Raw genomic sequence first — 25,646 nt, 5'->3', positions numbered from 1 at the left:
TTTCGATTCCACAGCTTCCTTCGTCCACCTCATATTTTCTACCCTGTCCACTATTTTTCGCCGTGCACACAGAGGTTCATCCGGCAATTACGTGCGGTTCGGTCCATTCGACAAATGTACTTGAGACATGCAGTCACTTTCCAACGAAACACGAACGCAATTCTTCCTCGCAATCGAACGATTCAATGTAATAGAATCTTTCTTTTTCGTCGAATTTTCTTGAAATATCTGCTAGTTTCAGTGAACGAGATATCTGATATATTGTACGAAATATTCCTCAATGAAATCTCAACTTGCGATAAAACTTACTGCTACGAGTATTATGAATCCCCTAATACCTTCGGATATTGAATCCTTTCTTATGAAACTAACGCTACTTTCTCTTTTATTATACTATTATACTAGTGTTCTATAGATACAGTAAATGTGTTAACTCAATAATTAGCAAATGATATAAAGCCAATAATTTATTTTTAATGTACTCGTGTATGGCACGTTGCTCTTTTTTCCAGATAATTAAACTTAACGTGGGAGTCTTTGATATAAAATACTCCTACGAATTATTGTTCACGCCCCTAAATCTTCTTACGACAAACGAACATATTTCTCAAGTAGATAATCTTCGTGTAAGAGATTATACAAGAGGTGATCTCTATATAGCACCTTTAGTATTATCCATTGAGGCAACCATGTTCAACGCTACAATCGTCGGAGTAATCAAAAGAATCAATTCGTAATTTTTCATTAAAATTTTATAAATCTATAACACTACGTGTCTAAGAAGATTGAAAAATATAAGAATTCATAGGATACACGTAGTACGCAAAAACATATAAAATATTCAAAGTCCTCGTTTTTCTCCATCTGTAACTAAAGTCTATTTCATCGATTTCTTTAATTACATAAAGTCTAATTCCATTAATCTCATAAAAATATATATAAAAATCCACAATCATAGATCACCGTAAAATTAAAATAAATTTTTCATAAAACGTCTTAGATTATCTTTTCTACAAAATGTAACAGCCCTGTGTCTTACACATTTCCTTATACGTTGCTCATACCTTTGATACAGATTTCACGCTTATGGCGTTGAACATTCCCCTGTTAAGGGCTAACCGAACGATACGATTATATTCACCTCGTTGTAAAGAAGATTCGCGATTCACGATGGTTCGTGGAGCGAGGAAGGTATTTGCCTTGGAATTAACGGGCGCCATCCTTTCGAGTCGGTAATACGGCTGATGAGCCACCCTTAAGCGCGAATCGTCAGCCGATTTCGTGACCAAGAACGACGCGACACGGGCTACAAATGACGCCTGGAATAGCGTAAACACCGTAAGCTGGGTGCGGCGTGTAAACGCGATCAGATTTACGACCGCGGTATTTACCGCGATAAGCCACGACCCACTAATGCGAACCGTCTGTAGCAGCGCGAGGATTGAGCGTTGAACACGCCACTCTCGTGGACAGAAACTTTTCTATGGGGGAAGAGAAATACTCTTTGGATGGCGCAGACGTCTCTGATGGAGACCTATAAACCGGCTGAGAGAACTTGAACCGTTCAATTTCTGCGATAGTCGTCGAAAGTGCAACAGAGGAAAAATCTGTACTTCTTTCGCGACATAAAAACTCTCCGACGAAAAAGTTGTAAAATGCAGTACAGCTTGAGAATAACGATGAGAAATAATAGTTCTAAAGCAATATCGAGAAATAGTTACTCGATTGGCGATGTTTCTCAGTAGAGATTCATAGAATTTAATTTGTACGAAGATCAATCAAGTAAATTACCTCTTCCCTTTAATTTCCATCGTATTAATTTCTACCGTATTTATTACGGTATTTATCGGAACTTATTCGAAAGACATAGAAAGACATACTCTGGAAGCTTGCAAAAACTATTCAATGGAACTCGTTACCTAAAAAGACGAGCATTTAAAAAAAAGAGAAGAAGAAAAAACGAGGAAAAGACTCGAATTCTAGTTGAATCTTTCTTAACTTTCGCTATACTAGGTATGTATCTCAACTATCTATCCAACTATCTATACCAACTATCTATCTACAACTCCGGCACAACTCCGGTACCATTCCGGTATAACTCCGGCACAACTCCGACACTACTCCGGTATAATTCCGGTATAATTCCAGTATTATTCCGATATAGTTTCGGTACCATTCCGGTGCCACTCCGGTGCCATTTCGGTATTATTCCGGTATTATTCCGGTATAATTCCGGTATAATTCCGGTGCCATTCCGGTGCCATTCCAGTATTATTCCGGTATTATTCCGATATAGTTCCGGTACCATTCCGGTATTATTCCGGTATTATTCCGGTATAGTTCCGATGCCATTCCGGTGCCATTCCAGTATTATTCCGGTACCATTCCGGTATTATTCCGGTATTATTCCGATATAGTTCCGGTACCATTCCGGTATTATTCCGGTATTATTCCGGTATTATTCCGGTGCCATTCCGGTATTATTCCGGTACCATTCCGGTATTATTCCGGTATTATTCCGGTGCCATTCCGGTGCCATTCCGGTATTATTCCGGTACCATTCCGGTATTATTCCGGTACCATTCCGGTATTATTCCGATATAGTTCCGGTACCATTCCGGTATTATTCCGGTACCATTCCGGTAATATTCCGGTACCATTCCAGTATTATTCGGGTATAACTCCGGCACAACTCCGACACTACTCCGGTATAATTCCGGTATTATTCCGGTGCCATTCCGGTATAGTTCCGGTATAACTCCGGTACAACTAATACGTTGGAAAATAGTAAATGAATGTACATAAGTTTATGTTAGCAATAAAGAATATTTTTTTAATCGTTCATAGCTTCTTAAGCGAGAGGAAGTAATTCAGCGTTGATAACTAATGTACGTAAATGTAAAGTATTCAAACGACCGAAACAAATTATCGTTTATCTATATAGCGAGTAAACAGATGGATATTCATACTGCGAGTGCAGGAACTCAAAGCTTCGTCCGTTTCTGCATTATCCGCGATGCAGAAGAAACGAGAAACAGAACGCGAATCTCACGGGTCGCATCTCCTCACACGGCACGTACGCAGACTCGTTTCACGATATTATGCACATCCAGGGATTCCTGTCCGTGTCGAAAATCGCCACGAAACACTGATAAAATTCGATTCCATCGGGAACGAATAAAACTTGACTCCCGAAACTTTCTAACTAATAAAAAAAGGAACAGCGTCTAGACGGTGCAAACAGTCTTCGACTGGTCTACAGGGATTCCAAGAAATATTGTATTTAAAACATAGATGAAGAGATAATTAAAGTATACATCGTCGACCAATTCTTCGATGATTTCACATTTTTACAAAGGAATACTTCTTTCTGTCAAAACACCAAGTGGCATAAAAATCGAACAATTAATAAAAATGAACTCGCCATATTTCAAACGCATACTAAAAATAAAAAGAAAATAAGAACAACGAGAAACGTTCAATTTTCACGTATTAAATATCAGTAAATATCCTAATACCCATAAGTAATAGCTAGCAGTACTTGCTATTGGCCGAAAGCTCGAATAAAAAAAGGCGACTCGCCAAACAAAGATGCGAGCAGAGAACACGAAAACAGGTAAATAAGATGAAAGGGTAGCTGAAGTTTTTTTTCTCCCTCTTGCGACGTTCTAAAGCACATCGATCCACCTCTTATTCGTCAGTCGTCAACAATATCCGAGTTTTCGATCAAAGGATCCTGCTCGAATGCCGCTTCGCCGAATAAAAGAACGCTCGCTGCTGAACTATTTGCCGATGATCGTCCAAACTCCTTTTTGCGTCGCTTCGATACCTCCTTTATTGTTTTATGACCCTTTCAGTGGATCGCTTCCTTCTTAAACGGTTGAACCTTATCCTACGTTATTTTCCTGTTTGAAGCTCCGTATGGTTAAATTACGTTATTTGAGTCAGCTAAACTTCAATATCTTACAATTTAACCTTAAACAGTCAAATCATTTTCTCGTTTTTAACATTTTCTTTCGCTCGACCTAAAATGCACGATGTTTTCTCATTCCCTCGTTATTATATTAGAGACTAATGCCGTCTCAGAGTATACGACCAGTTTCATTATTCTGTGTAACGTTCAAGACTGAATTTTATAACGTTGAAGCACGAGTGAGTCGAATAACTTTATCTTGTTATTATTATATCTTACTATTGGGTTGGCAACTAAGTGATTGTGGAGTTTGTCAATACCACCTAATGACAAAATCCGCAATCACTTAGTTGCCAACCCCATAGTTTCTCCTATTTCAACTACTCCATATCAAATTTCACGACGAGGTTCGATATCGATTCGTACGAATCTTCGAACGATCAGCTCGTCTCGCGTCGCTAAATCGTCCTCCATGAGCGAATCAGCTGCATAATTCGCTCGTCTCGTAGCGCGGAGATCGAAATCGCTCTTTTTACCGCGACGATCTCTCGCGTCTGTTGAAAACTGCGCGAAAGAAATTAGCCGAATTCCGAAACAAAGGGAACTTTTATCTCGCGAATTTTTAGCTTCGTATACTCTTGCCGCTGTTTCGGGTTTTGCGTCGCGAGCAAATTTGCATGGAAATGTTAGGCTTTTAATTCCAACTCCGAATCGCTGTATAAAGCGATCTCTCTCTGTTCTATTGATTTTCGGTAGCTGATTTTACTGGCAGTTGTCGCGGGTAATCAAATATTTAGGGTTTTAGTCGAAAGATAGATTCATCACGTTGGATTACACACACCTTTCTTTGCGAAAATAATATTTGGTTGACAAAATGTGGAATTTAATACTACAATTATTAATTTTAAACCGTTTATTGTATAATGTGTTAAACGCGAATAACGTAGATGGGGCGTTGAATGAATATGTACTTTGAAATAAACATTAATTAGCCGCCCTCTGTTGAATATGGATATAGTAAAATTTCGTCGCAAACGGCATTTCGCGCTAAATTCTCGGCAATATTAATTAATTAAATACGATGTACGTCGACCGGACCAATTATTCAAATAACGTTTTATCGAGTCTTTTTTGCCAAGGGAAACGTGTTTCGTGAAACACGTTCGGTCTTATTGGAGGATGTATCTCCCGGGAAGACTTGGTAGTAGTTTTCCTCTTTTTCAGAAACTCGCTAATAAAATAGAGCGCTGTAAGAGAGAATGTGTAACTATACGCCAAGCGAATGGACGAAACACGGTTAACGGTGTCGCGTCCTCGCAGTTACGGGCAAAGAAAAGGAAATTAAACTCCCTTACAACTCTATCTCCATATATTTTGGAGGGAGAAACGCGATCCACTGACTCCATTCGCTTAAACGCGACCATCCCTTTCGCATCTGTTTTTTTCCATTTTCAGAGCCAATCGATATTTCGAAAAGCTACAGCTACAGATAGTTTTCAATTGTTTCGAGTGGTTCAACTAATGATGAAAACGAAAACGCGGGTAGAAAAAAAGAAAAAAAAGCTGGAGATCGACCCTTTCAGTATTCATCAATCAAATTGAAACGCGTTTCGTGTAACCCTGCCCGTGACAACTATCGATATTTCGATGGAAAAGTTTCCTTCGAACGACGACGTTCTATTGTAGGTACGGATAATCGCTCATCGCTTTAAACCGCGCCACGAGCAGATACCGCGTCTTATCGACGTTCGTAGTTCGCACAGAAAACAGCAAACGTATAAACGATCCAACATTCCCTCGAAAAAGCCTTGCCATCGGCGGAAAATACCACTTCGAATCAAGATCTTACAACGCCCTCGTATATACAATCGCTCGACTCGGGAACTTTGAAAGCTCTTCGTCTTGATTCAAACTCCTCAAAGAAAGCGTACTTTTTCAAAATTTTCAGACAACGCTCGCACACGAATCTCCGTGACCCGGTACCGAAAGAAACTTTCATGGAACGTTTCCAATTTTTCTACCACGTTGCTTCCTCCTGATGATACGTACGTATCGCCGCGTTTCCACGGCTTTTAACCAATGGCTTTCCGACTGCCTGCCTCGACAACGAGAAGACTACGTAATATTGACCGACTTCGTCGTTCCGAGTATTTCCAGCACCGATACCCTCGGTCCGCCGAATGTGTACAGGTTTCAACGTAATAGAATTTTTCCTCTACGATATACAATTTTTAGAAGCAGCAGAATCGATCGATATTTTTTGACACCACGTACGCTAAATCAATTTTGAAAACTGATGCTACGTAGCCGGCGTCATCAAACAATATAGTGGACACTCGAGCGTAATTTTGCCGGCCAACGGCGGCAGCCAGGTAACTACGTTACAAGAGATTTCTAGGTATCCCTAGCCTCGGTTTCAGGGAAATTTCAACGCGAGCAGTCTCCAGAGTGCAATTCACTTACATAGCTAATACCTGGTGCCGTCAGCCGAACATCAGCTGCGAGGGCAGATTCTATTAAGGAACGCTAGACCATCTTATCAGTTACAACTCCCGTAGGATTTTAGTTTCAAAAGTCTTGGTTAACTCCGCATTCAGGCACACAACGACGCGATTGTAGAACCTACCCGATGAAGATACCCGCTGCTCCGATTCATTAACAAACCGCCGAGCCCCTTTCAATTTTACGCTCGTAACACTTTGCACCGTTTGAGAATGATACTTCGAACTGGCGATTAATCATGCGCTACTATATCTCGAATTTTTATCTTTGAAACGTATTCTCGTTTTAACAAATAAAAGGATGTTTCGATAAAGTCCGCTGGAAAAAATTAAAACGAAAAATGATGCATTTCCCCTTTTTCTGTTTAATTTAAGAAATTTGTTAAAAAATTTTGTTAAAAAAAGATAAAGAGATACGATTGAGTATCGGTGGAGTGAGGTAGCCTTTTTTTTATTCTAAATTGTTCTTTGATAGCATGCAGGAAAATAAATGAGAAAACTATTCCAATGAACTGACTAATAGCTTAAGAGACAAACCCCGGATATTAGAAGAAATTCGCCAACAATAAAGCCGCGTAATACAGTGGAAAGCATAATTGAATTATAATTTGTATAAATTATTTCTTATCGCTGCTAACATTTGTCCTCAAACACCAGCCCCTGTGGCCTAATGGATAAGGCACCGGTCTCCTAAACCGGGGATTGTGGGTTCGAGTCCCACCAGGGGTAATCGCAATTTCAAAATTAGCATTTTTATTAACCTTTACATTCCCTAAAATAATTTTTTCCAATTATGTACCTTTGGATAATTTCAATTTTAAAAGAAAACACGTTTTTTAATTTTCAACTCGTTTTACGCGCGCTAAATCTAAAATGCAATTAAAGCAATCCTTAAAGCTAAAAAATTTATCGCTACGAATATTCTGCGATAGATGCTTCGTATCACAGACGAATAACAAATATTTACAACGTCAAGAAAGATACTTAGGTTATTTTTATTACATTTACTTTATGGATACGTTGATATAAATGGTAATAAAATAAAAAAAATAATAATTTACATAAATCGTGGCTAATGCTTCAGTTATTCGCTTCATTGGACGTTATGATTTCAATATAGGCACGTCCTATGATATTATCTCGCTTCTCTTGTGTAACATCTAGCTAACTTTGTGATTTCATAATAACAGCTCATTAACATATTCCGTATACCATATGCCATTGTAATATCAATTTCTAATAATTCCATTCCCCATACGTATGAGCAAAGCTGAATATATAAATAAATAAACAAATTACAAATGCAAATAACCGTATCGGATATTCTTCCGTAATTTCAATAATACCTCTTACTGTATTGTCAACGCGTATTATAAACAAATCAACGTTTTACTTTTACATCGATGCAATATACAGCGAATGTAATGCTATACAAAAACGGTGAGAGGATTTCCCTACTTTTCAATCCGCTGTGCACGTGGACATTTTCTCCTTTGCGGATTTTTGTCGACGAGCGGAATCAGTGTGGGGCCAATTATCGCAGATTGTATGACGGGTTCGCGAGCGAGATGGTTAACGGCGCTTCAATTGGTCTAATCGCAGTCACTTTGCCGGGCAAGTCCCCGCCGGGCACCGACGTTCACGACCCGTTTATTAAATAAGAGCAAAGGCCACGAACCATTTGCAAAGTGGGACGAATGGATTAGATTTCCTGTTGCAATTCTACGCGTGCATACGTCCGCCTTCAACGACGACTAATGAATGCACCGATGAAAATCGCTCCATTTGGGCGTGAGATCGCGTTACGTTCCTCCGCGGAGAAAAATAGCGTTAACGATGATAATGATAACAATAACCATTTGAGAATATCAGAATCAATAAGCTACGGCCGATTCTTTCCGAGCAATTTTCCATGGGAAACTGTTGTTCGGATATTGCGCGCGGTATTATACGTTAATTAAATCGCGTCGAAAGTTTCTAGTTTATAAATTTCTAATTATATTTAGTAGAAACATATCCTTGTTTCTATCGAGTTTATGACTGGCTGCTACACGCTTGTGATGCGTTAATGTGAGAATAGGTTTGGATATCTCTCGTTTGAAATGAAAATTATGGTTTAATATTATTGAAAACGAGAATGTTCGACGCAAATAAATTCCGAAATGTTGCAAGTTATATGGAACAAAGTGTTTCCATTTGTTTGATTATTTCGGGTAATAATGGACAATGAAAGGTAACGAATAATAAGCTTTTGTGTAAGAAACGGCGGGAAATATTCGCCCGGAAGGTAACTTGATATCGAAATGCTGTATCGGATCAGGAAGTAAAGTAAAAGTTCATAAATGTTATCCGCAGTATGGAGTAATTATTCAAACGAAAAGATTCGTTCGACAAAAGCCAATTCAACATTAGATCAAACTTAAAACCACGTGTGTCGTTCCCGACGTCACTTACAAATTGACGTGTGTCGCTTTCCTGTTTTTACTATTACTAAATCCATCCAATAAAGCAAGTGCATGTTCTCAACAAAATTAATACCGACCGAAGTAATATGTTATTCGTTATAAGTGTTATTACAATAAGCTACATATAGTACATTAAAGTACACATTACAGGACCATTTTCACGAATGAACACACACACACACACGACAATCAATTTTCCCTCTATCAACAGAGCGACGAACCCTAAGCAAACTATGGCCGATGAAACGCGAGACGAGTTCCCTCGTGAGAGACTCGACAAATTTTTCAGCAGAAAGATCTTGTATCTTTGCGGGGACAACGAAGTCCTCGGGAGAACCGAGGGCCAATTGGAAGCCGTTTTCTACTCGTCCTGGAAGTCACGAGAACGAACGGTGACTAATAATACATCGTGAGTCACGACATGAACCGTGACATAACCTCGAATATCCTAGTCCTCTCGGCTTCTCTTTTCTCTTACTCTGTCTCTCTCTCTCTATATATATATATTTTTCTATCCTGCGTTGATAGCGGAACCCTTTGCCTTTCCCTTTCTTATGCTCACCTACGCGAATCCTCGCCGACTGGCGGAACAGCTTGTAAAATATTAGAACCCGGTAAGCAGTCTCGACAACAAATAATCAGTCGCCGTTTCTCCTATATCGCCGCGTAGGCGGAAGCACTATTATCTTCCTTTCGAATCGAAAGGACCGATGAATCGAACGTCGATCGTTTCGTAGACTCAGCTATACAAACAACCTAAGGCATCATTGTTGTTGTCTCATTTTTCTCGTTGATCGTTAGTTGAAGGGAAATCGTAAACTTTAGAAACGAAGATATGTACATAGAGTAACAACGTCCAGAAGTCACGAGACACTTATTAATACATTTAGGATAAGCATACATAGTGGCTGACGGAAGTACTTAGAAACTTTTTTCCGAGTACAAGAATAATAATACATTCCGAAGATAAGAATTTCTACATAAGAATAATAATACAAATAATACATTCCGAGTTCACACAGAATTGATCACAGAAGTCATATCACAATGAACTTCAGAATTGAAAAATAAAGAGAACCGATAACATTTGAAAGCGTTGCGTCTGAAAATTTATCTACGAGTTTACTACTATTCGTTTCATTATGAAATTTGTTGCCGCTATACAAGAGCATTCATTAACTTGTAACTTATGTAACGAATAAGTTTCATTAATGATATTAGCTCAATTGTGCAAGAGAGGCTAGTATTATAGCGAACCTCGATTATCAGGCTATATTATCAGGTTACAGTATGTTATACGTGACGAGGCAATTCGACAAGAATTATATTATACGTTAATAAATGAACAAAAAGTAAATGATTTTCTCTCGCGTAGAATTAAAAAACAAAAAAAAACACGGGTCACGAGCAGTTCGTATGATCGATGTAGCATGATAATTTTGTTCGAACGGTAGCGAGTGTAAACAGGGAAAAAATTACCGGCTAAATTAATTCCTCAACATCGGTGCTCTTAATAGCGTCGCTAATAGGTATCATTCTGATGCGAGCGTTACGAGGGCAACGAAAGATTCTTGTCGGCGCAGTTAGTCGACATTTTAACCTGGTATGTTAGCTCGTTACACTAATTAGAGAGCGGAAAGCCTCTCGAGTATCGGGCGTTGTATCAAGGATGAGTATCGCAGGAAAATTTATCTCCGAGAGTACATCGTGTATTGGTCGATCGACGGTATCTGAATCGATTCCTCCTTATGGCTTCTAGAGCGGAACTCTGCGTTCGTTCCACGAACGGGAAGATGAACGAGAAAAATCATTGAATAGCCCGACACCGTGTGTTGCTAATACTAACCGAGCGAAAACGAGAAACAAAGTTGTTCCTAGCGAAGCTACTTCACGTGGCGAGTTTACCGTTGTGTACTATGTATCTGGATCGATGCAAACATTCCACCAGCGACCTCGAGATGTTATTAAAATAATTATCGATCCTCGAGGCTCCGATTCTCTGCTGCTTCGTCGGACTAGAAGCTTTTGGACACGATACGGACTCGTATAGTATATACGTACCGAGGGATTTTAATCGTTCGGGTCTAAAGTAAATGAGCTTAATTAAGATTTTAACGTATGAAACGAAACTAAAGGAGCTAACGAACACCAATGCGCGTCTATAGTCTGTGGAAGGGACAACCGATGGTTTCCTATTTCCTCGGAAGACGAGAAACGATCGACTGTGGTGTTTTAACGCGTGTTGCTCAACGACGAGACAACTCGTCACGCGACGTCGGGTGTTCCGTTGAATGGAAGACACGATGTGATAAAAATCAGTCGTACGTGATTCGGTCTTTAACGAGCTACTTTCACGGCATTTCTCTGCTCTCACGACCGCTTATTTGGTTCATTGTGCAACTTGAATCGTCCTTCGGGACCTGCCACTATTTACACCTCGGCTCTTCGTGTTCGCGCATTTAAATCGAACGCTCTGCTTCGTCTATGTTACCAGCGGAAACGCGAAGAAGCAAGCCAGCTAGTCGATGCAATACACGAATCAAGAAGTACTTTAAAGGAAACTTTTTCTTAAGGTTACACATTGACAGCTGGCCTTCCGTAACTTCTTGATTAAAAGTGCTCCTGCGAAATCGTTTCGTCTCCTAGGCTAACGCTGCCGTACTTAGGCGGTAACTTTGTAAATCGTCGTTCACACGAAACTCAAGAAACGGAGGAGGAAGAGATCGTTCGGTGCCTGGAACGAGTTCCAGCAAGCTGGAGGGGATTTCCCTAAGGACTTGTAGCGCGTAACGAGTAATTCTTTCTCGTGACACACATCTCCGAGAGGGATCGAAACTTTCCTCAAACGAGATTTCTCTCGTCTACCGTTGGATAAAAGGGGAGCCAAGCGCAGCTCCCCTCCCCCATGAAAACTGCATGATGATTAAAAACGTGGTTTAATCGTCTAGAGGCTTTTCGCCAGTGCCGCTCCTTTCGTTCCCGTTTACTTGAATTTTCAGACCCCTCTGCTGAGACTGCGCCGCTCAAATTATACTCCCACGGCTATATTTCAGGACGGTGGCGTTCCCCTATGCTACCTTCGAGTACCTGCAGATTATGGGATCCGGTCGTGGGTCGGCCTGAGCACGTAATTCTCTGTCCTTTCAGAGAAATCTCAACAGGCTTTATTTCCAGAGCAGGTAGGAATGCTCTGGCGGTACATAGTTCCTAGAGTAAAAGATTGCATCGGCCCCCCAACCCGCCGGCAATTGCCTCCAAAATTATTGCGTCAAGCTTGTAATCGTTATAAATAACACGATATTCGTACAAACGAAAACCTCCTACCTTTGTCTCCTTCCTTTGAGCTATGAATTTTCAAGATACACTTGCACGAAACCGATAATACCGTGAAGCGATATTACGCCGGCTATTCTGATGCAATTTTCTCGATAAATTCAACGGCGTTAATACGACGGTCCTCGATTCTCAAAGAGAGAAACGGAAAATACTTATTTCCATTATACGGGGAAGAATTATTGAGACAGGTCAAAAGACACGACGGCAGAGCTCCTTAGAGAGTCGTTTAATTTTACAATGCGGCATATTTCTTTGGGATTCATAGCACCTGCCCTGGTAATAACAAGCAGCCGTTAACGCGGCGAAGAGGGACACGGAAGCCGATATTTCATTCGCGAAAATTGATGGGATGTTCGCGTTGAAGAGTTCCTCTTCGAATTAAATGAAATTTCAAGTCCAGTTTTATTCCGCTCGTACGGTGCTTGTCTCATCGACCGTTCTCCCCGGATGAAACCGGCTTCCTCGTTTCCTGAATTTTCCATTCTGCATTTTCCACGGAGAAAAACGTGGCGCGCTCTTACAAGGCAGACTCCAACGACGCAAACGTTTCGAAACGATCGTGAACAGCTGACGTTTCGACGTGATCCATACAGAGTACTCCCGGACGAAACGTTGCGATTAATACATCGCAGACGGGTGCAGGATACTGCCGAAACGACGAGGTGGAAGACACAGAGAGAATCGCACGTGACAAACACGCGTGTTCCTACATTCATACGTGGCCGGATTTGGCTACGTGTACCCATTTATGATGCAACCTAGTTGCATCTCTGACCAGAATACGATCAGGCGAGCGTAAAGTGCAGTCGAACGCAAAATCGCCATTTTCCCCGGACAATAACCCGGGCAATTGCACGGCTTTCGTCCGGTCTGTTAAAAAATTTCAGGTAGAAACAATGGCCAGTCACAGGATGTCAAAAAGGTACACGTTTAAAGGGACAACCGTGAAATCACTCTTTCCACTGAAAAGACAAATGACGTTTATTTTCGGTGGTCATTGGTTTCGATAAAAGAATTTTCACGATGTTACGCAAGAAAAGAACCGTCTGAGGCAATCTCAGTTTCCCGAATGGTACGCTTTTAACGGTTCCAGCTTCTATGAGCGCCTTAAAAGGTGCACGGGCACGCGCCCACGCACGTGCGTGTCTTACCAGCTATGAGATCTTTCGTTCGAATCAAACAAATTTTTTCGTCTCGTTTGCTCCTAACGATACACCTTAAGGATACACCAAAGAATGTTGGGTCTCTCTCGAACGTGACGAGTAGTAAACGGTTACGTAATAGAAAAATAGGGAAGGAATCTTTTAGAGAGGAAAAAATATAAATTAAATTCGGAATATAGCAATAAAACAAACGGGTAACGAACAATAAAGTTACAACTATTAGGACAATTTATGTTGGTTTTTATAGACCTGACAAAATTACCACCATAAGTGTGAATTATACCGTGATTGCAAAACGTGAAAGTCGTAAAATACGAACTGTTTGTTTCCTTCGATTGAAATAAATATACTTTTACTTTTCCACAGACAAGTTTAATAATTTATTATCTTTGGATTCAACCTATTGATTTACTGATAAATAACGTAAGTAGCCATATTAACAGAAATAAACATCTTATTATTTATTATGAAAAACCTTCAGATTTACATCGTTTATCGTCTCGACTCCTCGATCGTATCCCATATATCTACTGAAAAAGAACTCTTTGTTTTGTCTAAGCTGAAAACACATGCAACACGTATCAGCAATTAATCATGGGATATTTCTATTATCTCGCGCCTGGTATCAGTCGTGTATTATTGTTTGGCGTCATTAATCCGACGTTAATCCTATCACAATGGACTTAGTGACGTACTCTGTACCTAAAATACTTCCACGCATTACCCTAACAAATTACAAATGTTATCTGGTGTGCTGAATCATTATCTATACAAACGCAGACAAACAATCGGTAAATTATCATTTCGTGGTACATTGTAAGCGTTGAACGAGCAACCGAGTTTCTTGGGGCAATTCGAATGGCGCGTAGAAACAAGAACGAAAGAGCTGCTCGTTAAGTAATTATTTTTAGAAGAACGATAAGCGTACACTGGTTGCTGGCGATCCGGATCACGGTGCGGTACGTTCGTTGATGTCACATCTATCAAGCGAATCAATTACAACGGCGTTCCTTGTTTCCTCGCGAATGAGAGCGTGGCCTTTGCTTTCGTTTAACGGACACCCACGCACGTCCCAGCATTCTCCGGCCCCCGTACCCTTTCAATTATCCCATAGAATTATTTATGAGCTCTCCGAGACGCCCGTTGAAAATATTACATACATATTATCGATCGTGATCTATAGAAACGCCGACTTATAATGGTTTTCCGCAAATTAGTAACTCCGATACGTAATCGTTCGATTGCGGACAATTATGCATTTATGGGAAATTTCTATATGCAAATATATGCAGAATGCATGAACGATAAAACCACGGTAAGAGGTCTCACTATGCCCGGTTTCATTTGGTTGCAGTCGTTCTCGCTGACCGAAATAATTAAATAGATTACACTTAAATCACGTCATTGATGGTCCCCTCAATATTGTCATTGCTCGATGAAATTCTGATAATATATCGTTTATGTCGATAACTGTAATATTCTCTATTATTGCACCATTTCGTCTCATCGTATCACATTTTTGTTACATTTTTATCATCTTATTATATTATTAACTATTTTTTACATTTTACTATTGGTATATACCGTGACCCTAAATTCACGAATGCTTCGAGTGAAATAAAAAAGAACCTCGTAAAAGTTCGAATTTACGTCCGCAATCGTCATGAAATTTCTCTTTTGAATAATTAAAAGATGCCTAGAAAAGTGAAGAATTGTCTATCATTTCGAAGGTTGTAGAATTTTAACGAGCAAACTGACGTAAAATTTGCTATCTAGAAATGTTTCCCTTCTGTCAATGACGAATAACCAAATGTTTGCATAAATCCGATGTAACGGGAAACGTGCCACGCTATTGACATTCTCTACTTTCCTAACCATTTCCAAAAGTTGGTCAGACTTTCGACGATCGATTAAACCTTTCTTTATAGACGAACAGTTTTCAGAAATGTCCACAGCTGTGCAACTATAAAATTTATCTTTTTATAAAATTTACCAAACGTCTGAAGCACCGTTTGGCAAACTTCTTCGTACATTTTTCTGTAAAATAAGAATATCGTAATTATAATTTAAAAAACGCGATTGATTATGCTTTTAACGTCATAAAAGAATATTATTACGAATAAAGAATACTTATTAATTTAAGCAGATTATCATCCCTTTCGAAATCCTGACATACTCCAAACTTATAAACAAAAGTATAAATACTACTATACCACTGAACGTGTTAATGCATCCAAATGAGATACTTATTACGCGATAAGCTTCTAATTCTCACAAAATCGTACACGCTTGTTAAAACATATGTACTTCACATTTCGGCGAATAGTTTAGCGGTCCGTTAAAAGGCAACATTCTGTCCGAGTATTTTCGTCTCTTTTCTTTTTCCAGCGAGAGCCGGCGGTTTCTGCGTGCACACTGAATCCCAAGTTCTGCGGTTGCTCCGGCTCGAAAAGGAGTGTTTTAATTGGCGGCATAGGTAGAAGGGAACTGGTTCGCTCGTTCGTGCGGCAAATTTGCATTCAGCGAAAAGGCGAGAGTGGCGGGTAAAGGGTGGAGAAAGAGGCAGGGTGGAATAGAGGGGAGGAGAAGGGGTATGTGGCACGACTACAGCTTTTTAAGGCAATGCTCGGTGAATCGACGAGATTTAAACCGAAACTGTTTCGCGGCTCCGCTCGATATAGAAACTTATTAGCGTAATTAACGGACTACCCGAACATTCGTTCGGCTGGTCACACGCTTCATCTGATATTCAAGAAACGAGTGAGTTAATGACGCGCGAGCCGATAACGCGATCAAATTAATCGACTCGCGCCACACGAAGGAATCATAGGTATAATTAAAAATTAATATCGATTCATTTGAACACGACCGAATGATAATCTACCCCTATTCTCGCCTCTGGTTAATAGGGAATCGTTCGTTTAACTCGTACTATCCGATTGCTACCACGTTCCACACTCAGATAGTCTTACAATTGGTACAATCAAAAGAAAGTTTAATCCATTAAGGATCAAGCGATAGCTTATTGTAGCCATAAAAGTCCAATTACTTTAAATTTTATAAGATTGTATAATCTACGTGGATAAAATAGCGACGAAAATGGATGAAATAAATTTTTGAAATCCTCTTTCACAAGCGCAATGTTAAAAAATTGAATTTTATAACGTAAAATATTTTTGGTTGCAAAAAATTGCAAATTAAATATTGCCTTCTATATTGCGTAAACTTGTAATATTTCGTAAAAGGATGGATATTTATTTATACTTTCCAAATTTTTATTACTCGATTTTTCATTACCCCTGTATCTAGTAATTACGAGAGAAAATTAGGTGAGCTTGGATTCACTCATACGAGCCACTCACGATCCAACCCTGCCACTTCGCGGTTCGTACTCCGAGCATTAATTAATTTCTCGGTCAATTCAAAATCGCGGGCAAACTTGATTCCATTGTTAGCCTCTCGCCTATAAACTGCTTGGCCAAATTCGGAATTTTGAAAACTAAAGCATTTATCAGCCAAACCACGGGACAACTTGCATTCAACGATGGATGCGTCGAGAGCGAAACGTAGCTTTCAACTTCAACCGACCAGATGCATTCGCGATCTATCGATCATCGTCAGTCCGCTTTGTCGAGTATGTACACATTAGACTTACCAGTGCGTTTATTACACGCGATAATTTTTTAATATCTACCGCATGACTTCACAAGCCTGCAACTCGAGCTTGTGCATTTAATGACTCGACGCTGTCTAAGACAACCTAAGTGGCCATTGCAATTAATAACCATCGTACGTACATGGCGATTAATTCAGTCATTAAAAGAATAAAAATCAGATTTTTGTAATTTTTTTGACATTTCTAGAATTGTATCGGAGAAATGTCGAATATAACAAGCAACGAGGGAGTTGTTACTAACATTCGCGAAAGTGCTGGCTATGACAATAATGCATTCGATTTTGCTTACCTTCTCCGATAACACCGGAGCGAGATCACGTACGGCATAATGGAATACGGCAAAGTCCACTGCTCGCTTATAAATATTCTCACATAGCTTTTGCTACGCTGAACTCACGCCAATCGAAGATTACATCACAGCTCGACAGTTATCGCATACAAGCCGTTAAATATATATATATATGTATGTATGTATGTATGTATGTACATCGAAGCTCACTGACTTCCTATGACGTTACGCGTTCCAAATTCGAAGACGTACGTTTGACATTAGATAGCGCGATCAAGTTCAATACGCGAGTAATGTATTCGCGAATCCAAGTCAATTCCAACAGACAAGTTCCACTTTGTGACATTCGAATATCAGTAGAAAGCAATGTTTCATTTTCATTCATTCGCTAATTACAAATATGAATTCAGATTATATGAACTGGTCTCGAACTAAGAAATCAGTACCTTGAGTGCTCGCAACACTCGAGTACGTATTTATAAATACTTCGACATTTGAAGATCTCTACATTGATTTTCTGATTTTTATTTCGTTTGGTAGGTAAAGGAGAATATTTTAACATGACCTATAGTCATATACGTACAACTTCATTATTCATATACAGGTATTTAAAATCGTCTTTAAAATTAAAAAAAAAATCATATTATTAGAATATTGTTTGTCCTAATATTTGTGTCGTTGATTTTTATATCTTTGGATTTAACAGATTCTTTCCACTTTTAGATATTGACTGATAGAAAAACGAGTGGATGAATTTGTAATAGAAAATATATTGAAATAAATAAAAGTATAAGTATAAGTATAATGTAACCCAAAAACATAATTGTAACCCAAAACATAATTTATATTCAAGAGCGCAATAATATGTACCTCTTCTTATTTAGAATATCTTTTTTATTTCACTAAATTTTATTTTCTATGCCACAGCGATCTCCATGTCAAGGATATACAAAAATAAAGATGTAGAGTTTTTCTTGAAGTAATTACTTCGACATTTCATATTAAAATATTCCTTTTGAATCACAAAGCGACGTTAAGATCAAAAACTGTGTTTTTCATGCGATCTTTGATAATATCTTTGATCCCGTTGCTAGTTCAATTAATACGTATATCGATCTGAATACAGTTGAACGGACAATTTAATAATTAAAAAAATTCCTCAAGTCAGACGGTGAAAGAAAAATTCCAGCAGTTTCACGGCAACCATGTCCTGGACTATGCAATTCTGGCTGTGTAAACGACCCGACGTAAAAATTGAAACGTGCTTCATTCCCGGCTCTAGACGTGGTACGTTTAATTTTAATGCTTTCATTAAGGAACCCCCGTGGATGGTTCGCTTCTTTCGCGATAGTACAGTGTATTCTTCGTGAACTTTGCTTCTTCAAAACTAGTTTTTAACGAATCCTTTGAACCTTTTGTACGAGGATAATATAAATTCGCTAAAATATCCTAACTATTTAAGTATTGTAGCAATAGATACGATTGTAGCTTTGATTGAAACGATAACAGCATGCTTATCCGGCGTGTTACGTATCAGGGTTGTTCTTGCAAATTTTCTCGTTCGCAACAGGTATAAATATGCTTCGTACAAAATCGATATCTCTCGTGATTTCGTTTAGCGCCTTTGCAGGATAGGGTCGACGTGTTCATTGACCCTTGAATTTTGATGACGAACCTCGGCTAAAGGGCGCTTTTCGCTTCGTCATTTTCTGCTATGAGAACAATGCTACATTCGTAATCAGATATGAACAGCTCAAAAGTTATATCAACGAACATGATAAATAGGAAAGCATAATAGAAAAAGATGTTTCATTTTCTAAAATTTATCTTGGAATTCGCTACTGTTCATGTTCTTGTAATAAATAAGTTGCTTGCTTCTTGAAAGATTATTGGAAAAAAGAATGAAATTGAGGAATTAAGGAAAAACGGAGTTTAAATAAATTTGGAGTTCGTCATTGTCATTTATTTAATTCTTTTCCCGCGTCATTCTTCCGTGATAAATAAATTTATGAAAATAAACGAATTGTCTTCTGGTAAAATCCACGCTAATATTACGCTTAGAAAATAAAATTGAAGAGTTTTAACCGCTAGAGTGACGAAAGTAAAGCGTATTCTCGAATGCAAAAGAAGAAACGCCAATGTCGCATAGGTATACGAGGCTTACGCACATAGTAAGCGATAACGGTGATAACGAAACACTCGACACTTAGAATGGAAGCGTTTTGTATGTGCTCGCAGAAATCGTTACCATATATACATACGTAACGTCCGATCTGCCCGTTCACAACGCGACGCCTGGGAATGCACCGCTGCCTTAACTTCATTCTCATATTCAAACAGCAACGAAAGTTAGCTATCGTCTTTGCAAACGTCGAATATCAACATTCGTCTATGTCTATGTTTCACGAGAAAGTTATTCCCTTGGTTGCAAGATTCGTATTTAGCTTGTAAATTAGATGGATGTAGAACAGAGAGGCAATTTTAAATGACGCGTATTCAGAGAAAAAAATTGTACGAATGAGAAAATGTTGAAATTTATTGCGATCCTCGAGTGTTGTACGTCTCAATGTCGCTTTAATTTCAGCCAAGAAAAAGACTCAATATTTTAATCCTTAAAGGTTATCGCGTATGAAATTTCGATAAACAGTATATAGAAATAATATAGGAAAGTGTGTTTAATATATCTATATCATTGAACTTTCGTATCCATATTTCGATCAATTTAAAAAATGCAATATAAACAAAGTCGTCCTTCAGAGCAGGAGCACTGTATCGGTGAAGCTTTAATGAATTAAATATTGATTAATTAATTTGATGAGATCCAAAATAAAAGCCTCTAGATATGTACACGTATATCGATGTTATCCTTTCTTGCGTTTATTTCGTTTTTATAAAATCCCTCGATCAAAATCAAATTGAAAAGCGAGACGACCGTTTCCAATTTTATACATATATGTATATAGATTAAAATTCTATAATAAATTGGAATTTTATTAAAAACTACTTATAACACATAACCACGATGACCTGGAAATTCAAAATATAATCGTCTCTAGGTACGTAGCCCTACTCTTATCTCGCTTTTGTAAAAAAGTAGAAAAAGAAAGAAAGAAGAAGAAGAGAACTCCATTTATACAACCATTCAACAAAAACTCTCAATTAATATCCAATCGAAGAACAGGAATCTCTGATTCTCTGTGTATAGCTCGATACCGTTCTTTCCATTGTATCCGCGATACATATTCAGCGCGAGAGACGGTCGTGTGCCTCAGGTATAATTGGAAAACTATCGATGTGCTGTAACCTGAAAACGGCGAGACAGTCTCATGCCAAGCCGCCAATAACGGCGAGAGCTCTTAATCCCAAATTGAAACTGGTACCATGAATACGTGACTTGGAAGGGCTTTCTAATTTCTTCCGGTACCAGTTGAGGAAAAAACGTGATGTTTAGTTCGCGGTAGCACGGTGATAAGATTTACGATATAGCGACGAATGAGATGGGACGCGCAAAATAGCGATATTTCAGCGAGGGAAGATAAGCTTGTGTTTACTTTGCTCTAAATGTCCGTGCATGTGGCGAGATATTAACATAGTTTTGTATAATCAAAACGGTCGATAACGTACGTTTACGTTACGCACGTAAAAATGCGATAAGGGGACCGGTTGCCTCGGCTCGTTTTCTGAAGAGATTTTTGCTGCTTCCTCTTCGAATAATATTACCCGCATTACTCTCCTTATTTATACGTGTATTAAATATAAACTTGCGACATCGCGCCTATATGCGATCCCGTTAACGCTATAACTGGAAAACCGTACAACCTAACCATGAAAAATAAGTGAAAATGGAGTTCAAATTATTGGAAAATATAATTTCGTTCATGTAGCAACCGAATAGGGTCAGACCAGCGTCTAAAGGGATGTTCTACCGTAGAGCGACGAATAAATTAGTTATTTTTTTTTTTATGTAATTTCTATGGACTTCTATAATATTTTAGGATTTATTTCGCCAAGTTGATCCAAATTTTGAATAATATATAAGAATTTTCGATAGTTGCAAGTCGTACTAAAATCAAGCTAGAACGAATATCACTTTTAATTTTGTTAAGCTACTCCGTGAAAATTGATGAGAGAAACCTAGAAAAATCGATAGTCCAACTTCAAAGTACGTTTTTTAATTATCGACTTCTCTCCTTCATTCTACTACACGCTATAGCCAAGCTTATCCTGATTAAGAATCTTTTTGGTTTTCTTATTTCAAAGTAGCAGAATGGTTGGAATCTCGGACGCTATGAAAAGACACCTTTTTCCAGCGAGAATGTCCAAGCCTTTAGATTATCCGCGCCAATTTTTATTATATTTCTTTAAAAATGCTTGCATAATACTTTTATAATAGCAATATATATACATGTGCAAAATGCCGATGAAAAAATTGTACAGTTCCCTTGTACAAAAATAGCAAAAAACGTAGAAATGCCATTCTACAACAGAGTATCATCTTAAATAATTTTGACGATTTCATACCTATGGGAAACCTAACAGTCAATATTATCTACTCTATGTCCACTTTGAACGGAATCTATTTTGCGTTTTTTCTTCTTACAACTGCCATTCCATGATTATAACCGTCAATAAATAAATAACAAAGAAGTAGCTTCTCTTAAAAACGCGCTATCTTACAATAGTATTTCAGAGTAAAAAAAATAAACGGTAGACAAATTCACAGAACGCACATAATATTCAAAAATATGTAAAACATCCAAAGAAAATAGATAAACAACTAAAAACAGACTTATCTCTAGATTTTATTTCTTTCTTTGCATTCATAAAGATATTCGAAAGCCAAGAGGATGTTTCCACATTCATCCGTAGTCGACTTATTATCAAGGATCCCGAGCTGGTTTATTAACCACGTTGCTCTCAAATAGCAAAGCTGCTCCGGATTACGTCAAACATAAAATACATTACCGTTATTATTATACGGCCATTAAAACAACCAGAAATCGCGCACGGGTCTGCAGTCGAGTTCGCGATGAAAATCTGGAGGAAAATCGCGAGGCAACGAACCACGGCGGCGCTAGTCAAAGCGGAAATATTCATGCAGTCGATTCTATCCAATCCTGGCCGACTTGAATACGAAAGAAGGTAAAAGAGCGGCTGGCGTTAAATCTCTCGACGGCGGACATCGGCTGGTACTTTCAGTAACGAGAAAACTACTTCAACCTTGACTAAACCGTTCCACGCGCGATTCACTTAGCGAACGCGTCGCGGAAACCGCAACTATCCGCGTGGAATTCAAACTACCTTGGACGTTTCGCTGGATAGATACTGTAGTTGCCTAAGAATCCACAACGAGTTGTTTTTTTTTTTTTTTTTTAGTTGTTTCTGGGGTCTTTTTTATTTGACGAACGCGAGAAAGTTAGGCCACTTGTGAACCACCGCGCCGCTCCGAAAGAAACTTCAAGGAAGTACCTTTTAAGTTAATTTACCGTAACAAAACGACTTTTCGAGTGTTTTTGAAATTCACGTCGCGCGGTTGTTTTACCAGGACCGTGAAACTTTGTACAGTTCCTGTCAGGTTTTTCAGCTTTTGACCGAGAGATTTATGGTATTGTCGGCTAAAACGATCGAGAGACAACCGCAGTACAAAGGTGCGATAGGAACCATTTTTTCAAATGTCCTACGAATTCATGATTCAATTAATGTCCGTAGTAATAAACATTTGAAAACATTATTGTGTCTTTGAACTTTTACTTTTTCTTCTCTTCCAATAAATATAATTTAAATATTGTAGCTGCCTTTGGAATTAGTTGATATGAATAATTATCTTGCGATCAAAAGGGCATAAACGAGAAAATTCTACAAGTTAGATTCTAATTAATAGTTTGTAATATTACAGATTACATTATAATTCTATAGGTCCGCGTGCTATTCGTAAAATACTATGGTAATTATCGACTTTAACTTGAAAGTTGGAACAATTGAGAATTACGGACGAACTTTTGGAAAACACGTTTCAAGCTGGTTTGCCATAATAACACGATTTTTCCAGCGGTTTTGAAATTTACGTCGCGCGTTTCTTTTCCTTGGACCGCAGCACTTTGGACGGATTTCGTGCCAGATTCGTACCTTTTGACCGTATAAGATTTATAGTACCATCGGTTTATCTACATTCCTACGAACAGTTAGTGGATTACTATCTACTACATATAAATAATTCTGTTGCAATCAAGCGAACAAAAGTGGACCAATTCTATCAGTTTGATAGCTTTATACGTATAACACTGTGATAACGAATTTGAAGATATTAATATTTTAATATTTGTAATATTTAATATTTTTTAACTGCTCTGATTTTGCATTAAAAATTCCTTTGTCGAGCTCTGGAAACCGATAGAAAAAACCAATTATGCTAATAAGTAAATCAAAGTCGAATCCTGTAACGAAATCCACAATAACGGTCAAGTATAATAAATATAATATCAAATATTACAAAGTAAAGCACGAAATATCTATTAAAACAAAACAAAAAATAAAATGCAGAAACTCACGGAATAAATATAAAAATCAAAGTGACACGGGAAACGAACCTCTAATTGTTTCGAATAGTCTATCTTTTTTTTCTTTTTACCCTAATTTTCATTAGAACGTCGCGTGCAAGTATATATTACGTTTCAAAACAGTTCGTGACTATGTCATATAGCGTAATTAGACACATTCGAACGCCTCCACTCGGTCAATAAAAAACCTGATACGTATTAACCTCAAAATGAACCGGCACGGTGGCCAATATAACACGATCATCTCGGGGGACGCGACGAGAAAAGCCTATGGTGTCGCACGACGGATTTCTTGTCGTCGGCTGACCGTTCTCTCGGATCCTGTATCGCTCTCTTTTTCAGCGAACCGACCATCCTTCTCTCTCCCGTTGTCCTATCCTACGCCTCCTTCATAGGCTTTACACGATGGGAACCGGTATGACCGGAACGAACAGGCAGAATTCTTTCTATGACTGTCAAAACAAGTCTGTCCGCTGATTTAACGAACTCGCATCATCCGCTCTAATCGATCATACGCGGCTTTTACGTACCTGCATTTCGTCGAACGTTCGAACGCTGTGTCAGTTTCGACCGAAGATCTACCGAAAATTTACGAACATGTACGAATCAACTATTCGAGAAATTACTAGACATTCGTATTTCTATTCGTATCCTAGATGTAATCTAGAATATTTCGTGACACGGTCACGTTTTTCTGAAATGGTTCGTAATTTTTGGACTGCAGATGTTTACGTATTTATAGAAAATTTAAACATGCAAAAGTGCAGCGAACGTGTCTAGCATAATGTAAAGTTATATTTAAAATATAGACTTATATTTAAGATAGAATAATTGTCATGGTATTTAGTAACTAAATCAAATCTCTGCTGAAGTTCCATTTCTCGAATTATATAAAAATACGAATTTGCATAAATATCTAGTAATTTTAGTAAGAATAGTTGTAGCTGCTTCTCCATAACCTAATCGGATGAAAGTTTCTACGTTTGACATATATACGCAACCACGACCGCGACCGCGACCACGGTCACCCTCATAAAGCACCAAAAATACCAGAAGTTCGTGGAACACTACGCACAAATCCAAACAATATTCGCAATTACGCGAGATTATTACATCCCAAAGACATAACCAAAGACAGTTACATCGAATTAATACTTTCTAGAACATAGAAGTGATGTTAGAAAGAATTGAATAAACGCGCCATTCAGATATAAACACGAGTCAAAACATGTCGCCATTTTTTACACTTTTTGCGTAGTAAATCCCGCGTCCTTCGCTAGTAATCCGAAACAGCGTTACGTATAAACGATCTGTTTCGAATGGAATAATAAACGTGGACTTACCGAGTGCGTCCTCGAGACGACCGCGTGCCAGCAAAAAATAAACACGAAGCGAAGATGCACTGCAAGTTTGTACAGCTTCCCGCGTGCTATGATCAAACGAAGTTGCGTAACGCGACAACTTGTTCGCACAATGCGTTGAAATACGAAAAAACACTTGATTTATCGCGTAGACACGTCAGGTAACACTGATACGTTGGCACAAAATGTCGCGCGGTACGAGGAGAGACAATCCATTTGTTTTGATGAGAAAATGCGAAACGAAGTGAACTCGCACGAAGGTTAGAAAAGAGAAGCGCAACAATCACCTTCCACTACGACGGCTGGAGCGCGACTGACTGGCCGTGCCGGCTAGCTTACCGCTACGCTACGCACACGGCCTCGAGTTTCGAATTACGCGCGGCTT

At 38.7% G+C, this 25,646-nt stretch overlaps 1 protein-coding gene and 1 non-coding gene across 3 annotated transcripts in view; one reads left to right on the top strand and one right to left on the bottom strand.

The window, feature by feature from the left end:
* LOC126918906 (CD151 antigen-like) overlaps positions 1–25,596 on the bottom strand; it is an 89,718-nt gene extending 64,122 nt beyond the window's left edge. The window contains exon 1 of one of the 2 annotated variants that reach the window (XM_050727464.1): positions 25,244–25,596. The gene's annotated coding sequence lies outside the window, so the exon portion shown is untranslated. The remainder of the gene's footprint in view (positions 1–25,243) is intronic. The other variant, XM_050727465.1, reaches the window with a different exon arrangement.
* On the top strand, positions 7,071–7,143 carry Trnar-ccu (transfer RNA arginine (anticodon CCU)). Its single transcript has one exon. It is a non-coding gene; the product is annotated as a tRNA-Arg (tRNA).
* Positions 25,597–25,646: the final 50 nt, after the last annotated feature.

This window comes from Bombus affinis, chromosome 7 (genome assembly GCF_024516045.1).
Source record: "Bombus affinis isolate iyBomAffi1 chromosome 7, iyBomAffi1.2, whole genome shotgun sequence".
In the NCBI taxonomy this organism is placed as follows: Eukaryota; Metazoa; Arthropoda; class Insecta; order Hymenoptera; family Apidae; genus Bombus; species Bombus affinis.
Note: the sequence above shows the minus strand (reverse complement) of the source record. Positions and strands in the feature narration are given on the sequence as shown.